Source organism: Camelus ferus, chromosome 14 (genome assembly GCF_009834535.1).
Source record: "Camelus ferus isolate YT-003-E chromosome 14, BCGSAC_Cfer_1.0, whole genome shotgun sequence".
In the NCBI taxonomy this organism is placed as follows: domain Eukaryota; kingdom Metazoa; phylum Chordata; class Mammalia; order Artiodactyla; family Camelidae; genus Camelus; species Camelus ferus.
In genome coordinates this window covers 39351854-39374374 of record NC_045709.1, presented here as the reverse complement: position 1 = coordinate 39374374, position 22521 = coordinate 39351854, and the positions used below count along the sequence as shown (strand labels likewise).

The following is a 22521-nucleotide window of genomic DNA, read 5'->3' as shown; positions in this document are numbered from 1 at the left end:
GAAGTATTGCCAACGTTTAAATCTTTTAATAGTTGTTCTCATCTCATCTCCCTGCACCCAGTTCCTTTCCATCAGTTCAAGATCACCTCCAACATATCCCTAGTCCCCAAAGCTGTAACCATTATTGACATATTTTCTCCAATCCAATCAAAGGTACAGGGGTCACATTTCTATTGGCTGAACTCCTGTACGGTTTTCTAGGGAGATGCTCTATAAGAACACATTACACATCAAAATTCTGTTTCCTGGTGGTGACTTCAATGTCTAGCACAAAATTATTTTGGATTCATTCATTTCAAGGCAAAATAAACATAGGTGGTAGTATTTCAGTTGTTCTAAGCAAAAGTCTCCTAACAGTATGCTGTTGGAAACTTTCCATTCGCAGATTGACATAATTTAGCAATAAGGAAAGGGACACTATAGCATCTAGCCAGAAATAGAATGAAACCAATTGAGTGAGAAGTTCCCACAGGTTGTAGTATAAACATGAATTAGCTTGATGATTTTCCTCAAATCATTCCTTTCGTCTGCCTGTAGTCATGTCTCCCTTTCACTCTATGTAGGGGGTACCTAGGTGACAACTTTTCCGAGTCCTATACATTAACTTTGTTTGGTTTAAAGTACAGTTTCTTTTCTAAATATAAGACACAATCCTATTAATATTAAGGACTTCCAAGCAACCTTAATTCAAAATGTACATCTCATTTCTCCTGAGCTGTGGTGCTGATTGCCTGGAGTGGAGTTAAGGGAAAGTGGTCTCTGCCCCATCACCCCTAGCTGCTGGCTCCCTCCGTGTTTGGGATCAGGCAGCAGGGAGGCGGAAACCAGGACTCACGCCTGTGGTGGGGAGCTCTTCTTCGTTGCACTGGGGTTCTGTCTGTTTCTGCTAATGCTGAAGTAGTCTGTCTACTGGTGATGTGAATGTCGCCTTCACCCCAAGTACAACGGGACTGAATACCTCTCCCTTCAGCTACAGGAACTGGCCCAGCCAGCCCCTTAGGGTTCACCATCCTAGAAGTCTCACAGCTCTGGCCCCTCTACTAACCCATTACTCCCTCATACATCACCACTAGAACTGTAAAACCGTGTGAGGAAGGTTCAATTTGCCAAGGACTGTGGAGAAATGGGATGTGGGAAGGAGGTGGCTCCATATGCTTCCCAACCAAAGCTTATCACCATTTTTTTCATGTATCAATGTCTCCTTCTCACCATAATGGCAGACGAGGTCTAAACAAGGACAACACACTTTAGACACAAGTTCCCAGGATGTTCCTCTAAGAACTCTACATCAGGATTAGTCGATGTAGTGTACAGTTTAGCAAGCATCCAGCCCGAATCGAGAGGCCAATTTCCCATGGTACCTTGCACCCCCAAACTTCCTGAGAGCATTTTAAGCATCCTGCACCACCACCACCACTGCAGACTCTTGACTTCTTGGGAAGGAAAGCATTTTCCCCCATTCTTCTCCTGGGAGAAGAGAAGTGAAACTCGTCTCTTAGTCCACATTTATTCTCCTACTGCTTTCCTCTCTTCTGTGTTAGATGAGAGTGGGCTGTGCTTAGGGCTGGTTATAACCAACAGTCTCTCAGTGAATCCAGCAAATAAGTGATGGTCCCATTTGCTGGAGGCTTTATGACAAAAAATGTGCTCATTTTCCACAATTCCAAGACCTGAGGATATATTCTACAAACTATTTGACTACTTCCCCCCTCCACCCAGATGTCTCACCAGCAACAGTACAAGAATGTCATGAACAAATCCAATGAGCCAATTAGAGCCACCCACTTCTGATTTATGAGTTGTGTATTTTGTGTTACCATGAAATGTAAAATCCAGGAAAGTAAGAAAATACTTTTACAAGTTTCTCAAATATTAGGTACTTGCATGAAACACATATCCAATGTATAAGACCTAGGGATGTTGCCTTGTTAATATCAGCAAGTTTCACTGTTTTGATTCTTTCCCTTAATTTGTCTAATTTCTTACTTTCCCATCCAATCACATCAGTTGCTCATTATTTTGTTAATAGTGAAATGGGAATAATAACCCTCCCACAGTGGTGCAGTGTATTAATTTGTTAATTTTGCTAAGCCATTGAGAGACCAAAAGCACTAACTGTTATTGCTGTTCGGAGAATGAAGTTGTCTCCAACAAAGCGTGGAAGAGGAGCTGCCAAGTTACAGTAAATTCAACCTGATGCCGCTATTAGTTTAAATGCCTTAGCTCAGTGGTACCAACTGAGATCATTAACTTTACTTTCATAGCAATTTTCTTAATGTTACTTAGCAACCTCACTTTGAAAATACCCATTTCACATCCCTGTAGCCTAAGGAGCATCATTAGCAGTAAAATTACATGTTTGATTGCACAGCCAGAGAAGAGTGAGTGTTCCTTCCTGAAGATCCATCACCGGCTGCACTCAGACTGCTCAGACAGCATGCATTTACTGCGTGGGACCCAGTAACAGGGCGACAGTCAATGGATAATGTATCCAGCATGACTTCAGAATATTTAAGTAATCATTTCCACATGTGTTATGTTGCAAAATATCAATATCTATGGACTATTGTATAATGAATACACATATAAGCAAGAAGTTTTGGGTAAGATCAATATTATTTGAAATAATAAAAATTTAAATATACCAAATTTTCCTGCCCTATAAGAAATGCATGAGTATTTCTTAATATAACCCAGCAATAATTAGGCCTTTAGCCAACATAAATGCCTTTGATGATATGAATATTTGCCTGGGGTAATGACTTCTTTAGAAATCAGTGCAATATAACAACTATAGAAACTCTAAAGTAATCAAATCAAAACATTATTTAAAATTAAACCAATTATTTTTCCTTTCTTCCAATTTTGTGTATTTTTTCAATTGTTTATAATTAGCATGTGTAGGTTTTTGAGAGAAGGGATCTTATTACCTTTGAGCAAAGGTACTTAATCCAAGCTAATATGGATTGAGTAGCTACAGACCAGCACTCAATATGACAGGCACAATTAATTTTTAAATCATGAAAACAGAATTTTAAGTATATTTATCTTTATTATAGAAATATTACGCTCTTATATTTTGGGGCACACAGGCATTTTCTATTCAATTTGTCATATAAAGGCAAGTGTCATCCATTTTCCTAAGAGAAGAAAACAAGCAAAAACATTTAAGTATTATTAATTTTACTCTTCTTCCATGACTTCATGCCATAGTTTCTGGTTTTCTTCTAATCATTGGAGGCCTCTCCCACTGGTCTCCTTTTTTGCTCACTTTTCTTTAGATATAGTTATTCCTTAAGACTGACTTCCTGTTTTTCTGCTTATACACTGTTTAATTTCACTGTCACATTTGTGTAGTTGTTACTTAAGTATCCATCTATTCATCCATTCATCCATCTGTTTGCCCAATAATAATTCATTCAACCAACATATATTGAGAGCTACTATATTGCAGATAAGTGAACAAGCTGATGGGAATTCAAAGATGAGTAAGACACAGCCCCTGACTGGAGGAATAAATAAATGTTAGCTATCTCTATCTGTATAGGCTGACACCCCCTCAAGGTGAACATATCTAAAATTAAGTCTCCTCTTATCTCAAACTGTATCTCCAGTCAACATTATCTATTTCTGTTCATGATTATTTTGTTTCCAGTCTTTTGAGTTAAGTTTACTGACCCCGTCTTCCCTATGGCTCCCACCGCTGCCTTAAGTTCTCTAGTATTTCACATCAGGACCACTTGGTTTGCTGAACATTCTTATTTATAAAAGACAGATTTTAAAATTTTAGTTTTAAAATCACAACAGGGCAAATGTTTAAATTAAGTATGTACAGTGTCACAACAGGGCAAATGTTTAAATTAAGTATGTACAGTGTCTTCTACCTCTACCTACTTATAGACACACCTCTCAAATACTAATATTAGCTGACATTTCTAAAATGTGTTGATCGGTTACTGTCTGTCAGGTACTGGGTTAAGGTCTTTTCATTCCTTACTGCCCCCCCCCCCCCAAAAAAGACCACAACAGCCTTATGACAAAGATTCTGTCACCTGTTTAGAGTGAGGAAACAAGTGATTTAAAGTCACAAAACTAAGGAATGGCTATCCAGATTTAAAACCAGGAGGTGAGATTTGAAAGTCTATTTTCTTAACTTATCTCCTGTAGTCTCCATAAAAGTCAACTGTTTTTGGCTTTTCTTCTTGTAGTTATGCCCATAATTCTAAACAATATGCCTGTTTTCTTGTTAATGAACTGTAGACAATGCCTGTTGGCGCCACACTAGGAAAGAGAAAGGTTCAGTTCATTATCCTTAAATCTGCTTACAATGTTTCTCCCTTCCACATACGTAACTATTTTTAGATATTTTGTGGTTTATTTATATCTCCATTTTAAGTTGTTTCTCAGACAGCACATCATGCATTATCATTCTATGCCTTGGTTTTTTCACTTAAAAACATCTTGCTTAATATTGTGTCTACACATTTACAATTGTGTTATTATTTTTAACAGCTGTCTGAATTCTGCACTACATTGTAACATACCTGCATTCATTCAATTATTCCCCTACTGATGAATGTTTAGGCACTTACACTTTCAGTTTCAAGGAGTACGGTTTCACATAAGGAACACTTCTGTGATTCTAGATTTAGGAATGCTTTCTTTGAGGTGCCCAGACTCACAATGGAAGCTTCGGTTCTCCAGGAAGTTGGTTCAGTTTACTTAGCGAAGAGCCTCTACCTTCTCTTCTCTCCCACCAGGCTGTCAGTCCTGCAAATGAAGGTGGGGCAGAGTGCAGAACGTCACTCAGTGAACAGCCCCACTAAGCCCCAACTCATCCTCCTGCCCTCCACACTGCCATCACCAACTCTGAGCCTGTTCTTGGTGGTTCCTCCGAAAGGGATCAGCAGTCATTGCCGCCACAATGATCTCCTCTGCCAATCTTGTTTTTCTCATAAGTTTCAATCTGTTTTACATATTCAAAAATTTTTTATATGTCTCCTGCAGCAGACAATCTTTCTCAATCTCTATCAGTCCCATTTATTCTTAGATGGAAGACTAGATAAACAATGTTTTGTACGTTTTCTAATGAAAAAATATATTTATTTTTAAACTGTTTTATCACAGTGTTCATTGGAAAATAAATAATGAGCGCCTCCTCTTTTTTAGGATTCTTCTGGGTTAGTGTTAGATACTTGTTTGCATGTTTGATTTTATATATTTTTCTCCACCTCTTTTTCACCCAGGCTTCAATCAAGTATGACACTAAATAAAGTCTAGAAAATAAGAATAATAAATTAGGAATTCAGTAATTGAAAGTGCAAGATTGAGGCCCAAAGACTGGAAAACCAGAACATAGACTAGGCTGTAGGTTATATAGAAGTTTGAAAAAATTGATCCATCTGTCTACTTAACTAAAGTGAATTAATAACAGGGGGGCTGTGAGAACGAGTTGAGAAAGGGAGAACTAGTTAAACCAAGCTGGAAATTGAGCCACCAATGGCTGTAATGAGCTTGTGATGGGGAATGTGAATTTGCTGTTCTAACCATTACCTGGGCTCACTCAATTCTGGATGCCTGTCCTAGCAGGAGCATCTTATTGGACAGAATGTGAATTTGGAGTCTGAATATAAATATAACACAATTTCACATAGTACTTATCTAAGGAATAACAATCATTTTCAGCGTTGAAGAAGACACTGGTTGTGTTTGCATTTTCAAACATAGGAGGTGGGTTTCTAAGGTGGAACCCAGCTAAGAGATTTTTAAGAATGAATTTAGCTGTGTGTTACTTTGCCTTCTGTGTTAACTTAAAAACCTAACTCCTGTATGTCTCGATTGCATTGCAGTTGACAGATAAATAACGTATGAGGTAACTACTTCCCCTAGAAAACAATATGTGATTATGAGATTCTTATTGTCCAACAAAAGAAAATGTACAAATTCCTCAGGCGGAGCCAAGTATTTCTTGGAATTTGGCTCTGGTAGAAATTTAAAATTTTTTTTTTACCATGTGGAATACAAAACTTTATTTACCTCATATGTTTAACAGTTCTAAAGTATTTACTTCTTGCTTTGACAAAAAAAAAAAAAAAAAAAAAAAAACCTGAAAAGTACAGGAGCATTGACTGACTCCTCTTTAGGAGAAAAGGATTATATCTACAGCTACAGAGAGTTACAGTTCCTTCTTTATCTACAAATGAAAATATTAAGAAAGTGCTTCATTGATCAAAAAAAGAGCTAAACGCTACAAGCATTTATTCACACTGTACATCAGACCTAAGAAACCCGTATCATAGTCTCTTGGCACCTGTCACTAGGAACTGCACAGTCTTGAATTTGACTGACTCCTCCCTATCTGCAAGGCAGTTGAGGGAGCAGAGAGTGAGGGCATGAACAAGATATTCAACAACTCCAGAAATGGATATCTACCAGGTAACTCTGACAGTGATCAGAGGGAAACAACTGAATACACGAGCAGACTGTAAGTAAGTCTAGTGAAGTCTTAGGAGGTATTCATTAAAGAAATCAATGCTAGGTGTCACTAGGAGTATCTTTTTTTTTTTTTTTTAATGGTTCCATTAGGGTCAAGTCATCTTGTAAGACACATCTTTGAAGCTGATTAAGCAGGAAATACAAGCCTAGCCCAATTGCTTTTAGAGACTTGTGTGAAATAGAACCAAAGATCTCAATTAGTGATAAAAATTGTCTTTGCTCCAGCTCCTTAGTTGCTAATAAATGCTACTTACAATTAAGTAAAAATAGTATGTTTGCCAAAGGTATTAGAATACAATTGTATTGTCTCAGAAAAACAGGGATCAAAAAATTTGAGTAAATTACCGAGATAGACTAATTGACGAGTGTGCAGTCTGTATCTGTTTTCTTGTTTTCCGTCTCCATGTTTTATTGAGTATTAACAAAAAAGGAAAGGGTCATGTTACGATCATTGTCAAAAAATACATAGTGTTGATTCCAAATGTCTTCTGGTTTTTTCATTCCTGGCCCAAATTAATGATAGAGACCATGAAACTATCAGAATGGACAGAGGTGCTGCTGACCTAAAGATAAGGATCCCCTGTCTTGGCGATGTCTTGCTTGAGTTGAGCCACATTTTTGTTTATCTTGCTTTGACTAGGAAAATCATTCTAATTAAATCAACTCTCAAAGCATCATTTGAACAAGGATGATGTACCTTGAATCATCCTGCACTCCTTCCCAGAGCCTCAGCCCTTTTATTGAGTCTACCCATAAAGCCTGGTTCCCAATATACCACCTTGCCTCTGATCATTTTTTTTACTTCCCAGGACTGTTATAATAGGAATCTGTTCTCTGACTGACCTTATTTCCTGCAAATACTCCATCAGAGTGGGTGTCTGATCATTATTGGTTCAAATAAATCACAGGAACTGAGTTTAAATAAAAAGAAACATCATAATATTCCAATAATCAGTTCATAGTGACAGCTTCGAGTTATCTTTATTTTACCTTGTATTTTACACCAAGTGTACCCAAAGGCTTGACATTTTTCATAGGAAAATTCAGACCCATGGCTTGACATCTGCTTTATTCATTCCAACCCCAGGGTAGGATTTCAGAATGCTCCTGTACAGCTAATCATTAGTCATTGATCCTGCTTGATCCATGCTTTTGAATGTAAAATCATGCTACTAGACAAACAGAAATGTATGTATCACTGGCAAAGAAGTCTGGCAAAACTTGGCTTCAAAAAATTCTGAGAAAACAATTTGCTTGTATATGTTAAAACTTACCGTATAATAAATGTATGAGGGAAGAATAAATCAAGATGGCCAATAAATGTTTTAAGGACAATTGGCTAGCTTGTGGGGAGAGCAAAATACTTGAGATTTTAACTTCATTCATTACAACAAATTAATCTTTTGCAGATTAAAAGTTGAGTTGAAAAAATTATGACAAAAGAGAACAAAAGTCTACTGCTTTGTCTATCAAAGAAGGTACTTTCTGTCTATAATTTCAATGGGATAAAATGAAAATGAAAAGATTAACGTAATACATATGTAAATATCTATAATGAAAGCCATTTAAAGTTAAATAAAACAATGATTGTGAAAATATTTTCATGTTATTAGGAGAATCATTAAGATTCACTCTGAGCAAACAAAAAATGGATATATCAGAGCAGCCAAGAAGCACAATTCCATTCACTTAATAATACAACCAGGTACAAAAAATAGTAGTAATAATAATACATAAAATATTAAATATTAGTACTTAAAATTACTTAAAATAACTTATTTTAAGATAAATATAAACCTTTTTCACATATTAAATTAGAGTTTGTGAAATCTAAATTTTATAATAAAATAGTTTTTTAAAAATTAAAATACTCCCTTTTCCCCAGAGGGAGATAGAAACCTGCAAGAGTATTGCCTCTGAGAGTGAAAACTGGCAGGAAAGTTTTTACAAACCATTTGCTGTGCTTTTTCCATCCACCACTCTGGAAATTAAACTTTTAAAAAGGTACCATGAAAATAATCCAGATGTTGATTGAATGCACACAATGATGTCTATTATGTGACCTAAATAGTGAACACGAAGATAGTTTTAAAAGTTATGGTCCATCTATGAAATGAAATATTTTATAACCATGAAGAATTATTGATGACATAGCACCAGTTTTTTAAAAAAAGTAATGTAACTCTGTGAACGGGGACATTTGCAATCTAGCTCACAAACAATTCCTCTGCAGAATGCCTGGCATCTAGTATATGCTTAGGAAAATGGAAAAGGATTAATACTAATAAATGTGTCATGTTTTCAAGTTAACAGTGGTTACCTATGACCATGAAATTATTGGTGATATTTGTCACATTACTCAGCACTTTCCAAGTTTTCTAAAAAACATGTATTTCTTACATTGTCAAGGAAGTTTATTTTTAAAGATTCTAGCTACCAAACACATTGTTATTATGCAGCCATCCACTAAGAAAGCATAACTCTTTAAAGAATTTGTCTTAATAAATTTATTTGAGAATTAAATGCAGTATCACTTGCATTGGAATCATCTAGCATATTTACTTCAAATGTACATTTCTGAGCTTGTTTGTGGGGTGGAACAGAATCTACATTTTAATCACATTTTTGTGTCCCTTCCCTTGATTATCCATATGGTTCTCAGCCACATTAAAGCAAGAGAATCACTGAATTAGGAAGATAATTAAAATTCAGCAAAATCTAAACAGCAGGAATGTTGGCTTTTTAGAGGAGTTTCTTAAAAGTCTGCTGAAAATGGCTGATAAATTGGTGAAACAAACTTTATGAGAGAGGCTATTACTGTATGAACTCTAATAAGAGTAAATGAGTCATCAGTGATAGAGAGTATTGAGTTTATAGAGAAAAACCATTTTAGATAAAATATATGGCTTGGGATTTGTTCTTGCAAACATATGAAAGCAAACATTCTTACAGTACATGGTGACTTTTCCTAACATGGGAAGCAAAGTATCAGAGAGAGAGACTAGATAAAATACTTCTAAATTAGTAGTCTTTGATGCTGACTGGTATTGCACAGTAGGTGTCTGATACATGAATAACTTAGGTCTTTTTTTTTTTTTTAATTCTGTCTCCCAAACCAACTAAACTCTGCCAATATTCTGAGACTCTGCATTTTAGATGACCCCCGTGTGTGTGTGTGTGTGTGTGTGTGTGTGTGTGTGTGTATGGTTATATATGTGTGGCTATATATATACCAAAAAAGGATCAACCAGTTAGCAAATATTTATTAACTACTTTCTATGTATAGGCACAGTTATAGGCATTAGTTATGATTTCTTAAGTGATCAATTGGTTGTTTAGTAGCATATTGTTTAGCCTCCGTGTGCTTGTTTTATGCAGTTTTTTCTTGCAGTTCATTTCTAGCCCCATAATGTTGTGGTTTGAAAAGATGCTTGAGATAACTTTAGTTTTCTTAAATTTACCCAGGCTTGCTTTGTGTTCTAGCATGTAATCTATTCTGGAGACTGTTCTATGTGCTCTTGAAAAGAACGTGTGTTCTGCTGCTTTTCCTTTGTAGATATCATCATGCTCTATAAATGTCGATTAAGTCCATCTGGTCCAACGTGTCATTTAAGACTATGTTCCTTATCGATTTTTCTGTCTGGATGATCCGTACATTGATGTAAGTGGGGTGTTAAAAGTCCCCCACTATTATTGTACTACTACTGATTTCTCCTTTTATGTCTGTTAACATTTGCCTTATACATTGAGGTGCTCCTACGTTGGATGCATATGTTTACAATTGTTATATCTTCTTCTTGGATTGATCCCTTGGTCATTATGTAGTGTTCTTCTTTGTCTCTAATAACAGTCTTTATTTTAAAGTCTTTTTTTGTCTGATAAAAGTATCACTACCGCAGCTTTCTTTTGATTTCCATTTGCATGGAATACCGTTTTCCATCCCCTCACTTTCAGTCTGTATGTGTCTCTAGATCTGACCAGTTCAGATCTTGTAGGCAGCATATATACAGATTCAGCCAGTCTATGTCTTTTGATTGGAGCATTTAGTCTGCTTACATGTAAGATAATTATCAATATGTATGTTCTTATTGTCATTTTTTTAATTGTTTTGGATTTGTTTCTTTGTGGGTTTTTTTCCCTCTTTTTTGTTTCTCTTGTGATTTGATGACTGTCTTTAGTGTTATGCTTGGATTCCTTTTTCTTTTTTGTGTATACATCTATTATAGATTTTTATTTTGCATTTACCATAAAGTTTTTGTATGGCAGTCAAATATATTTATACTTGTTCTAAATTGCTGGTGTCTTAATTTCAAAAGCATTTTAGATATCCTGAATTTGTACTCTCTTCCCCTCATGATTTCTGATTTTGATTTTATATTTTACATCTAATTGTTTTGTGTCCTCCAGTATTCATATGTTAAGGTCCTAATGCCCATCATGATGGTCTTTGGAGATGAGACCTTTCAGTAGTAATTGGGTTTGCAAAAGATTGTGAAAATGGAGCTTTCACAATGGTATTAGTGAATGTCCTTATGAGAAGAGAGACGAGAATTTTCTCTCTCTCATTGCCATATGAGGATATAGTAAGAAGACGGCCATCAGAAACTTAAGGATATTGACTTTCAGCCTCCAGAACTATGAAAAAAGCATTATCTGTTGTTTAAGCCGCCTGGTCTCAGGTATTTTTGTTATGGCAGCCTGAGCTGATTAGTACACTAGTTTTTTCAGCTGGAGAAACCTGTTGGTACTTTCTGCAAAGTAAGATAAGACTTGGAATAGATTTAGTATAAGGTAAAATCAAGAATTCAGTTAACTAAGATGTCAAATAACCTCCAAGTGGAGTTGTTAAACAAGGACTTGGAATTTATTTTCTTAGGCTAGGGTTTAGGATGATGCTCTTGATAAACATAAATATTTAGTAGTTATTAATATAAAGTGATGTTTAAAATTTTGGACTTAATGATTAGAAAATAATATCGTGTGTTGTTAGTTTGAGAAATTTCTTGTCAGACAAATCAGGTGGTGATTGGAGGAGAATAGATCAAAAAATAATGTTTTAAGATGGTTAATATGAAGATATGTTTGTGTGATGATGATAACCACAGCATAGAAGGAATGTGTGACACAGGAGGAAAAAGAATATTCACAAAAATGGAGACACTGAAAAGGTAAGAAGAGATGAGATTCAGAACAAAGAAAAATTGGGACACATTGTTCCTTATAACCTGAGGAGAAGGTATAAAATGTGGATACAAAGGTAGCTAGGTTGATGAGTTTGGTGGATAAAATAATGTTTTATATGATTACATCTATTTTCCATATGAATTAGAGGGTAGGGTTATCATCTGAGAGTAGAAGAATGTGTATTGTTAGTGGATTGAAGGTTCTGCTGAGATATGAAACCTGGATGAGTGAGAATAGTATGGTAAGTGAAATGCCAACATAGGAAATACTCATCTGAGGGTGGAATGCCCGAGATCATGATGGCAGAGCTATGCCATTTTAGGGGATTCAGTCAGTTCATAAATAAGATATGGAGAAGAAGACAGTTGGAGCTGGGGGTATCAAGAACTGAGAGATCAAGGTGCTAGATGATTTTCTATATGCATATTGATGTCTTCAGTAATTAATACAGAGTTAACAAAATTAGGAAACCAAATGCAATCAATAAATGAATTATAAATAAATGAATGAGAGGTTAATAGATTATATCAAAGAGGAGAAAATGCTTGATGCTATGTATTTTTAAAGGAGCAGTGAGTTTGGAAAGAGTAAGGGAAATAAATGGTTTGGAAGCAGCAAAAAATGACATCTACCTCTAGGTAGAAATAAACATGAGCTATGCCTCCAAATATAATCTGAACACAAACAGGGTTCTCAAGGATCAGCCAAGTATACATTTGAGGAGAGAGGTGCGGTTATGAAGTACACATCTTGGAAAATTGGAGCATCAATAAAAATGATTGTGTAGCCTCTTTGTCTAGCAATGTTGGGTGCAATAGTGAAAATTATGACTAAAAAATTCAAATGAGTAGTCAGTGCAGTTCTGAGACATTTTCCAGGGATTTTCAAGAACTGGGATGAAGATACTGAATAAGGAATTTGAAATGCATCTTAGAATTACCATTAACTGACAGTATATTTTCTAAGTACTGACTAGATAGAAAGCAGTGTAGGTGAGTGACTAAGTGTGTAGCAGGCACTGATGGAACACACATTCTTTTCTCTCTTTCAGTCACACATGCTTAAATAAGAAATTAAGTAAGAATCATTTCACATTAAACAACAGCAGACTGTTATCATACTGTATCAATAAAAATCAGGCTGATGTTACTCTTACATCTTTGGTTAGGCTTAGAGCACTTTTTGATAAACCTCTTAAGAATTATATCTTGTCAAACAAAAACGTCAGCGGCTTAAAAATGGCTAGGATGTTGAAAGAAGGAAGAAATGGGGTTATTTCTCTGACTGTAATAGTTGGCCAAGGGGATATTAATTGAAGTGACAAAAACAGTAATTCTCAAATATAAATGAATATACCTGCCTTTTGATCTTAGATTGCTAATTAACATTTTTAGGCCTCAGTTTTCTTATCTGGAAAATTAGGATTTGGGTATCTACTCTGTAGCATTTTTGTAAGCATTAAAAACAATGTAGAGATAGTACCTAATCCAATATCTACAGTATTGAACGTCCTAAATAAACAATGGCTGCTGATGGCATTCTGCTATTTTCTGATACAAGCAGAAGTCAATGAATAAACACTTCAATGCTGAAGCTAAAATCTCTATTTTTATTCATTAGCGATCAGGCTTTTTGTTTTGCTATTCTAACGTATCTTAAATGACATTAGCAGGTTGGGTCCTACTTCTAAAATAAATTCTGTCAACTCTTAAAACTGTATTTCATCTGTGCATTATTTTTTAATATTTCAACTGAGAAAGAAAATATTTTGTATATTGCTGATTCATTTCTAGTCTTCAGTGTCAAAGAGACATTGTTAACAATAATTTGGATGTTTGTGAAGCTATGGAAGCTTTGCCTCAATGAACCATGAGTTCTCAGCTCATAGAGGAGAAGGAAGAATCATGAATGGGACAGTAGAGCAATGGGTTTAATAGAAGACTCATTTGGTCCAACACAAGGATAAAGAGAGAATTGGTTCCATTAGGTCAAATAGACATCTGAGATGCTAGGTACTGAAATTTCAAGATGAAGCAGGAAGAAAAATTCCAGGGATATGACAGGCTAAAACAAAGCATTTTTCCCCTGAGAGTTGTGAAGGGAAGTTGGCATTTTAAATGGATCGTAGGATAGACAAAGTTAAGGCAAGTGTAAAGGAATCTTTATTGTGTATTGCTGATGCAGCCTTTGGCAGGTAATAGGATGAAGTTTGAGAAAGCAAATCAGTGTACTATTAATACGTTATGAGTTTTGAAGAATAATGAATAATTTATATAAAAGGGGCGTTTTAATGAATATAATTTGTTATTTTAGTGAATAGGCAGAAGGGCATTAATCATGTTGTAAAGTGATCAGTATAACTTCACCTTTCTTTAATGTGAGAAACAAAGCTGTTTATTATCAATCTTCTGTGATGGGGTGACTGCAAATCCATATCCCACTTGGTAGTCAAAGGAAAAAAATTTGCTAATATAGTATGCTCTAGTTAATCTATTGCTGCATAACAAAATGTCCCAAATGTATTAGCAGTAAACATTAATATTCTATTCTCCTCTGGATTCTGGGAGTTAAAATTCAGATAGAGCATGGGAAACAGTGATGTTCTATGATGTCTGGAACCTTACCTGGGAAAACTCGAAGGCTGAAAGTGAGTTGAGAGCTGAAGGAAGACTGGAATCATTTCAAAGCATGCACACTTAGAATTTTGGGGGTAGACCGCTAAGCTTGGTTAATGTCCCTGGCTGAAACATAGGCCCCTCTACTTCCTCACAGCCTGGTGTCTGGCTTCCAAGATAAGCATCCCCCAAGCTCCAGGCTGAAGCTGAATCAACTTTATGACATTACTTCAAAAATCACAAAGAAGTCTCAGGCTAGGCCAAACTCAAAAGGAGGAAACATAGCCCCCATTCTCATTGGAGGCAATGCTGACATCTCATTCTAAGAAGTATATGTTGCTTTAAAAAAAACAAAAACCAATCTGTGTAACATTGGGACCAGTACTAGTAATTTTATTGAGCATCGATTTTTGGAATCTATTCCTGACTTCTGTATCCTCCTTGATATTTATTATGCTTTGTTTTTTTATTGTAGCTTTGATATCTTATTCACTGCTAGTTAAGGCTAACTCTTAGAATAAGAGTTACAAGAGAAAGATATTTTGGGTAATCTGAGTGGAGAACAGATGATGTTCCTGATTTTAGGGACCAGTTATTTCCTTGTTATTATTATCATGCATATGTCATCTTTGGATGAATTTTCCTATGATAAATATTTTTTGCAAGATGAGTGCTGTCCCAGGATAAGTGCTTCACAAAGGAAACTTTATAAGAAATATTTTAGGAGACATTAAATTTCAATTAGATTTTGAAAGCCAGGAGAGTTTTTTCTCACTGTACTAACATGACCAAGATTAGTTAACAGTTTGTGAAAATATAAAGTGAAATCAGGTAATAATTTCAGGACATGCTGACTTTCTAACCTAAGACCTTCTTAACTAAAATGTAAGTCTAAATTTAAAAAAACATGTAGAGATCCTGCCTTTCTTTACAATGAGAAAAAAAACAGTTGTCTCAATAGGGGTAAATAATGTAAAGGTGACATGACAATTTAGCATCAATAAGTCAAGATTAGGAGCCAGGTCTTCTGATAACTATTTCAGGTCAGCCAGAGCTTCAGTGTTAATATCCTATTTCTCCTGTATATTATCATGCTTGAAGCTACACTTGCAGGAAACTTTACTGATTATCTTTTATGCAACTGATATAAGAAGTTTTTTTAACTTTCAATAAAATTTTATTAAAAAAATAATATATGCATTGCGTATTATAGATATAATACTTTTGCATACCCAGATCCCTGATATTAATTGGTATAATGTTATAACATGTAATTAAGATGTTGCCTTAAACCAATGTAGCCTTTCATATTTATAAAGCATTATTGAGTTTCATGTTAACTGGAACCAGTAGCATTTGGCTCTCATTTTTGAAAGCAGTTAATGTTTCCATCACTGAAAGATTTTTAAAAAAAAATATTTCTAACAATTTTAGATTGGTGACTGGGTTCACAGGTGAAAATTTGTCTTTAATGAGTCCAGTGTAATCAATGCAGTACCACTGAATGTTCTACTTATGCAGAATAACTGTACTAAGGTGGGTCACACTGGGCAACATATTTCTAATATATAACCATAAAGTTAGCACTGGAAGATAACAGGGGTTTAGACATTGTAAAACCTCTGGGAAATAACTCTCTTTTCTTGATAGATAAGAGCATAGGAAGTGATAATCAAATAATTTCCCAAATTCCCTTAATGAAAATTGGCTTTCTTTAGAAAAAAGTTTTATCAGTCAGTTATGGTCCTACACACAGGAAGAGAAAAGATTTACCTAAGTTGAAAAGAGAAAAAAATGTATTTTCTGGAGCAAAATAGAAAAATGTTGGGAAAATGGTGCACATTTAGGATTACTTTTTTTTTTCAATATTCTATTAATTTATTACATCTGGTGATTTGAAGATAGAATGGTACTTTAAATCATACCATTAAAGCCTGAACTTGCTACTGTAGAGGTTGAAAACATTCAAAATAAATACTTTTTTTCTTTGTAGTATGATAAAAAATTAAAGTTAGGAAAAAATCTCTCAGGATATAAAATCTGTTATTTAGAAATGATAAAATAATGGTCCAGAGATTTTAAATAACTTATTCCAGGTTACATTTGGTTAATCTGAGTCATCATCTGATCTGTGTCTCCCCAGAGGCAGCCATTTGCATTACCATTCAAGGAGGGCTCATTAACTCCATACAAACAGATATAACGTGTTTGGCTATCAATATTAGCATTACATTAAATTTTTGTAATGAAAATTTGCAGACAAGCAAAGAGTACATATTATAGTCTCCCAGTATTTTTATTGTAACTTAATTTTATTATGGATAGAGGTCATGAATCAGGACTAGAAAGGTATGATTAAATTAAATACAGAAATAACTGTGTTTGGGCAATCTGGAAGTTGGAGGATTAAAAGGATATAACTTCTATGGAAGATTTCCAAAAACTATGGGAAGTCGATATCAGAAAGAAACAACCTTTTTTGTCAAAGAGAAAAGATGATTCTGTTCTGGGCAAGAACAAAATGCACTCATTGGAGATTTTTAAAAAGGACTGACATCCTGTCGGAAATATGATGTGAAGAAAAGCTTTACAAAGACAAAATTAGAAATGTCTGAAAAAAGAGAACTGAGTCGTGAGTCAAAGTATGGGGAGGGATATCTATATGTGTGTGAGAAGAAAAAAAGATCATGTCTGGGCACTCATTATAAAGGAAAGGAAAAGAACAAAGACTGAAACATCACTATTTTGGTCAACCAACCATATTAATGACTAGGTATGTGGCATTGTGTGCTCCTGAACGCAAGCAAATCAAAGAATATTATGCATAATTGATTACAGTAATAATTACAGTCACAATAATAATGAAATTTAGATACAAGCTCAACTTGATAGAACATATTCAGAGCTCTTAAGACATTTAATTCAACATGAAATGAGCTGGGATTCACATTTAATATCTTAGAAGGTAGCACTTTATTTGCTAAAAGTATACATTAGAATCATCAATAATACTGAATTTAAGAGATCCATTCAACTAAATTATATATTTTTAAATTAATCTTTTATAAAACTAGTAGTATCCAATTAAGTTGATCATGGTGACTATTTTGTTATGATTTTGATATTGTAGTGATTCCTTCTGGCCATGGAATACCATTCAGTCAAATAAGGTTTGGGTCACTATACCATCCCTGAAAGTTGATGGAAAAGTGGTCCAAATTTTAGTTACGCGTTAAAGGCTTCTTTTGTTTGTGGTGCCATTTGAAGTGTGTATACCCTGAATGCCTAAAACTCCTGAATCTATGTAGAAAAGTGTGTTTTGTGTTTGTAAATAAATATGTATGCCCTTGCATCTGTAATAGGATTTGGTCATTCATATTACATTCTTGGGACTAAAAATCTATGTCTGACCCAGCAGTCTTGTATGTTTTATAAGCATCCATGAAGCTCTGGCAGGCTTACTTGTAGCTTGAAATAAAGGTCTCAGGTTCTTCACAGTTCTTGATACAACTTTTCCAATTTCATTTCTTGCTGCTCCCTATCTTCCTGTCTACATGACACTTAAGGTGCATTATTCACCCTCCCCAAATATAACTTGCAATTCTGTCTTAAATTATAGATTGCTTTTCCATTAGTTTCCATTCAGAAAAATTTTAACCACATTCTCTATGAAATATTTTCCTGCTCAAACCACTCTTCAGACATAACTTGTAATGTTTTAGTATTTAGTTTATATTGTTAGGTTAATGCAGTATCTGCTACTTATTTTGGATTAAGATCAGCTTTGCATGATATTATTCAATATGTGGTGTTCATCATGGATAATTTATACTTCATCGTGGATAATATTATTCTGAGTGCCCAACATTGTGCCTGACCTAAAGTGTTCAGTAAAAATCCCAATGAATCAACACAACAAATACTGCAAAGGTTCATCTAGGTTTTCTTTTAAAAGATTGTCTAAATAACTGTAATTATTTAAAGGGAAAATACAACGAAAACCCAGGTAGGATTCCATAGCTTTCATTGCCTTCTTATCATAGGAAATGTTTTTGTAATAGATGAAGACTGAAAAAGAATTAAATGCCAGCAATCAAACCACAATCCCAGAACAGCAGGTGTTTTGAATATTTGATTTGAATAAGCAGACATCCTATGTTGCTCTGACATAGATTTAAGGGTTGCCTCTGGGAAAAAATGGCATGTCAAAACAAAAACTAAGACAGTCACCCAGGGATGTGTGTGGGAGACAAAGACATCAATAGAACCAACCCTTTTCAAGCCAGTGACAAGCGTCAAGTGCTGGATCTTTCATTGAATTACTAGTGATATGGCTGATATTGAGTCTTTATTTAGATCTTTGATGGGCACATTATGTATTCTCTTATAAAAGACCTGTTAAATGTACTTTAACACTGAGATGCTCTTGGCCTGGAGATGTTTAAATTACCCAGGCAACAGCAAATGAATCAACTTAAAAAATGAATCCATTATTAACTTAAATATATATATATTTATATATATATATTTTGAATTTTTGAATATATATATATTCAAAAGAAAAAAAATAGTTGTATATCGAAGAACAGCAAAGTTGAGTTTTTATTAGACTAAGTTGCATTAAATTAATTCATTCTTTAAGCATTTATTGAGTTCCAGCTAAATTTCAGAGTGTGCTGTATTAGTTTCTATTGCTAGTATAACAAGTTACCACAAACTTAGCAGCATAAAAAAACACCCATTGATTATCTCATGGTTTTTAGGTTAGAAGTCCATGTGAACTCAATTGGGTTCTCTGCTTAGGGTCTCCCAGGCTGAAATCAAGAATCAGCCAGACTGAGGTCTTATATGTTACAGGGGAAAATCCACTTCCATGTTGTCAGCAGATTGTCTGAAATTCTTTTCATGCTTTGAACCTCTATGACTCTCTTTTACTACAAATCACTGAAAACTATCTGCTTTCAAAGTCCTCATGGGGATTAAAGTGGAGCCATATGGATAATCTCTCATCTGAGTTACCTGAAGTCACAGATTATTAACCTTACATATATGAAAATTCCTTTTATAATACACTTATGCTCAAGGAGTGGAGGTTATACAAAGGCAAATGTCATTTGGGGTCCTCTCTAGAATTCTGCCTACTATATGTGCAAAGTGCTGGAATAAAATAAGCAAAACAGACTCAGCTCCTACTTCTACAAATATTAAACTCCGAGTGAAGGGGACACACAGTAAAGCAAGAGCTGTGTAAAAAGCATGGTGTACACACAGACGTGTAAAATGAACAATGAACCCAATCTTATAAGCTGTACCTTGGAGGAAATAGTAGCATTTATTCAAATGAAGACCATTGTAGGGTGAGAGAATGGAATGGTGTTCAAAGCAAAGGGAAAAATGTAACATGGCATGTCTTGAAAGAAGTTAAATTAAGCATAGATGATATAGTTTACTTTGTTTTCAGAGGAGAGGGTGGTTAAGGGATGGCTAGAATTGGAAGAGAGGATCGTGAGGTGGAAATATTTCAGGCTTTTAATCAAGGGTGCTACCTTACCAAATGTGTGTTTTAAAAATATTATCCTGTCTGTGGTATTCAAAATAGCCCTGAGAGGTATAACGTTCGGGGGAGTGAGACCAGTTACAACACCATAAGGTATAGTCTGGGTTAAAAATGATGTTTACTGGGAGAATGGAAGTGACATGAAAGTATGTCTGTGAGTGGTTAAATTGAGGGAATTGAGGAGGTAGATCCTAAAAGAGTTGGTAGTTAAATAGAAGTGTGAAGGGGGAGAGGCAGTCAAGAATGATGCCCGGGTTTCTGACTTGAGCCACTGGTAGGATGATGTGCTGTTTTCTGTAATTAGGAAATGGGGAGGGAAAGTGAGCATAGGGAAGGGATGAGAAGCTCAATTCTGAACATGAAAAGTTTGAAATCCTTTTATGACAGCCAAATGTTGATGTTTGTAGCACAGTTGGATATACTAGAATAGAACTCAGATGAAAGATCTAGGCTGGAGTTGGACAACTGACAAACTTAACTACATAAGGTTAATTGGAGTCATAGTGCTGAAAGCTAATCTCCAGTGAGGGAATGCAGCATGAAAAGCGAGCAAAATCTAAGACATAATACCCAGGGCCACTATACAGAAATGGCTCAAAGAAGGAATACATAAAGTGTACTAGATAAAGAAGAAGCAGGACAATTGCTGTTATGCAAGACAAGGAAATGAGAATTTCAAAAATGTCCAAATTTGAAGAGTAGCCAAATGCTGTAGGCAAATCATGTAAAAAAACACTAGTAAATAGATTGGATTTAGTGACAAGGGATCATTGGTGACTTTGACAAAGCATGATTGAGTGGTACAGTGTATGAGTGACCTAAATTGAAGTGGGTTTAGTTGTAAATGAAACCTGAGGAATTTCTCTTTCAATAATACTTCTTTCATAGTTGCTGTTCTCTGGGAGAGCCAGTTTCCAGTTAAGGCTAAGAGATGGGAGAACATTCAGAGAAGGACAATGAAGGAGAATTTGTTTACCATGAACCGTGGGTAGCAAAGGGCACAATGGAATGGTCTTAAAAGAGATGATTGGAAGGACATTGCATTGTTGAGTCAGGAAAATAAATATGTATTTTAAAGTTTTAAATTTTTATTTCATTAAAAAAATTAAACTGTAGTTGATTTATAATATTAGCTTTAGATATACAACATAGTGATTTAATAGTTTATACTCCATTTAAAGTTAATATAAAATATTGGCTATATTCCCTGTGCTATACAATATATCCTTACATATTTGTACACATAGTGTATGTATATATCCTTATATTGTTACACATACTTATTCTACATACTTATTTAGTTTGTATTTTTAAATCCTTTATCCCTCTCTTGCCCATTCCCCAAATCCTCTTCCCACTGTAACCACTAGTTCTCTATATTTGTGAATGTGTTTCTGTTCTGTTACATTCATTTGTTTAATTTTTTATATTCTACATGTAAATGATAACATATAGTATTTGTCTTTCTCTGTCTGACTTATTTCACTAAGCGTAATCCCCTTCAGGTCCATCCATGTTGTTGCAAATGGCAAAATTTCATTCTTTTTTATGGCTGAGTAATATTCCTTTGTGTGTGGGGGATGCGTGTGCATATGTATATACATACATATCTTTCCATTCATTTGCTGATGAACACTTAGGTTGCTTCCGTATATTAACTGTTGTAAATACTGCTGCTGTGAAGCATTGGGTTCATATAACTTAAATAAATATGTATTTTTAAATGAGAATATGGAAGAAGGTAGAAAATTAGATTTGAATCTGGGGAATCCCCAAAGTGGAATGGTGTATGTCGTATTCACACTGAGTTGGCATCAAACTAACAAGATACAGAAAAAGAAAATGAATCAATAAAGGAGATAGAATAAATATTGCGATAGGTTTCCTCTAGAAGGAAAGTAGTCAGGCTTCTCAGGACTCAGCTCTGAATTGGAGGGAGTTCAAGCTTCTGGAAGGAGAATGCTTATCCCTCGAGGTAGGAAAGGAGCTGCAGAGAGTCTAGCTTAACTGAGAGAGCTTCAGAAAGAGCTTAGGTCTCTAAGGAGCTGGCACATAGGCCTCCAGAAATTGGTGGCATAGGAAGTCCTGTATAGCAAGGAATGGTTGTTAATAGATATGGAGCCAGTAGTGGAGGGAAAGGGGGAAAAGCTGGGAGAAAGGTTAAGGCAAGTAAGCTAGAGGCAGTCAGGACCACACACTTAGTAGCTTTGTGAAGTATTTAAATGAAATATGCATCATTTAAGAAGCAAAAAAAATCATCTTTGACTCACAACATAAACACAGCATTTGGTTGGTGGGAGTGTATTGAGTGAAATGAAAGATTTTCAAGATAAATAAAGATAATTAAAAATACCAGTCTCAAATGGTTGCTGAAGGCAATGATGGAATCAGCATGAGTGCATTTGTATAGACTTGATATACAGAAAGCACTAGCTCTCGACTGAAAGAGCCAAGATTACCCTTGTTAAAACCTCAAAGTTTTAAGACAGTGCCCAACTCTTCTTATTGGGTTATCTCACTCTTTGTTGCAACACAGCAGATCAGGTAGATATTCTGGGATTTATGGAATGGCAAAATTGAGAGAATTATAAGCATATAATGTAGAATCGATACACGAAGTAATTTAAGGAAACTTGCAGTAATTTGTACCAAGGAAGACTGTGACTTAGA

At 35.1% G+C, this 22521-nt stretch overlaps 1 protein-coding gene and 1 long non-coding RNA gene across 6 annotated transcripts in view; both read left to right on the top strand.

Annotated features, from left to right (window-relative positions):
* GPC5 (glypican 5) overlaps positions 1-22521 on the top strand; it is a 1150604-nt gene that overhangs the window by 804231 nt on the left and 323852 nt on the right. The window lies entirely within an intron of this gene.
* On the top strand, positions 209-21990 carry LOC116668674. The gene is made up of 4 exons (XR_004325905.1): positions 209-1498; positions 12072-12079; positions 15347-15353; positions 21980-21990. It is a non-coding gene; the product is annotated as an uncharacterized LOC116668674 (long non-coding RNA).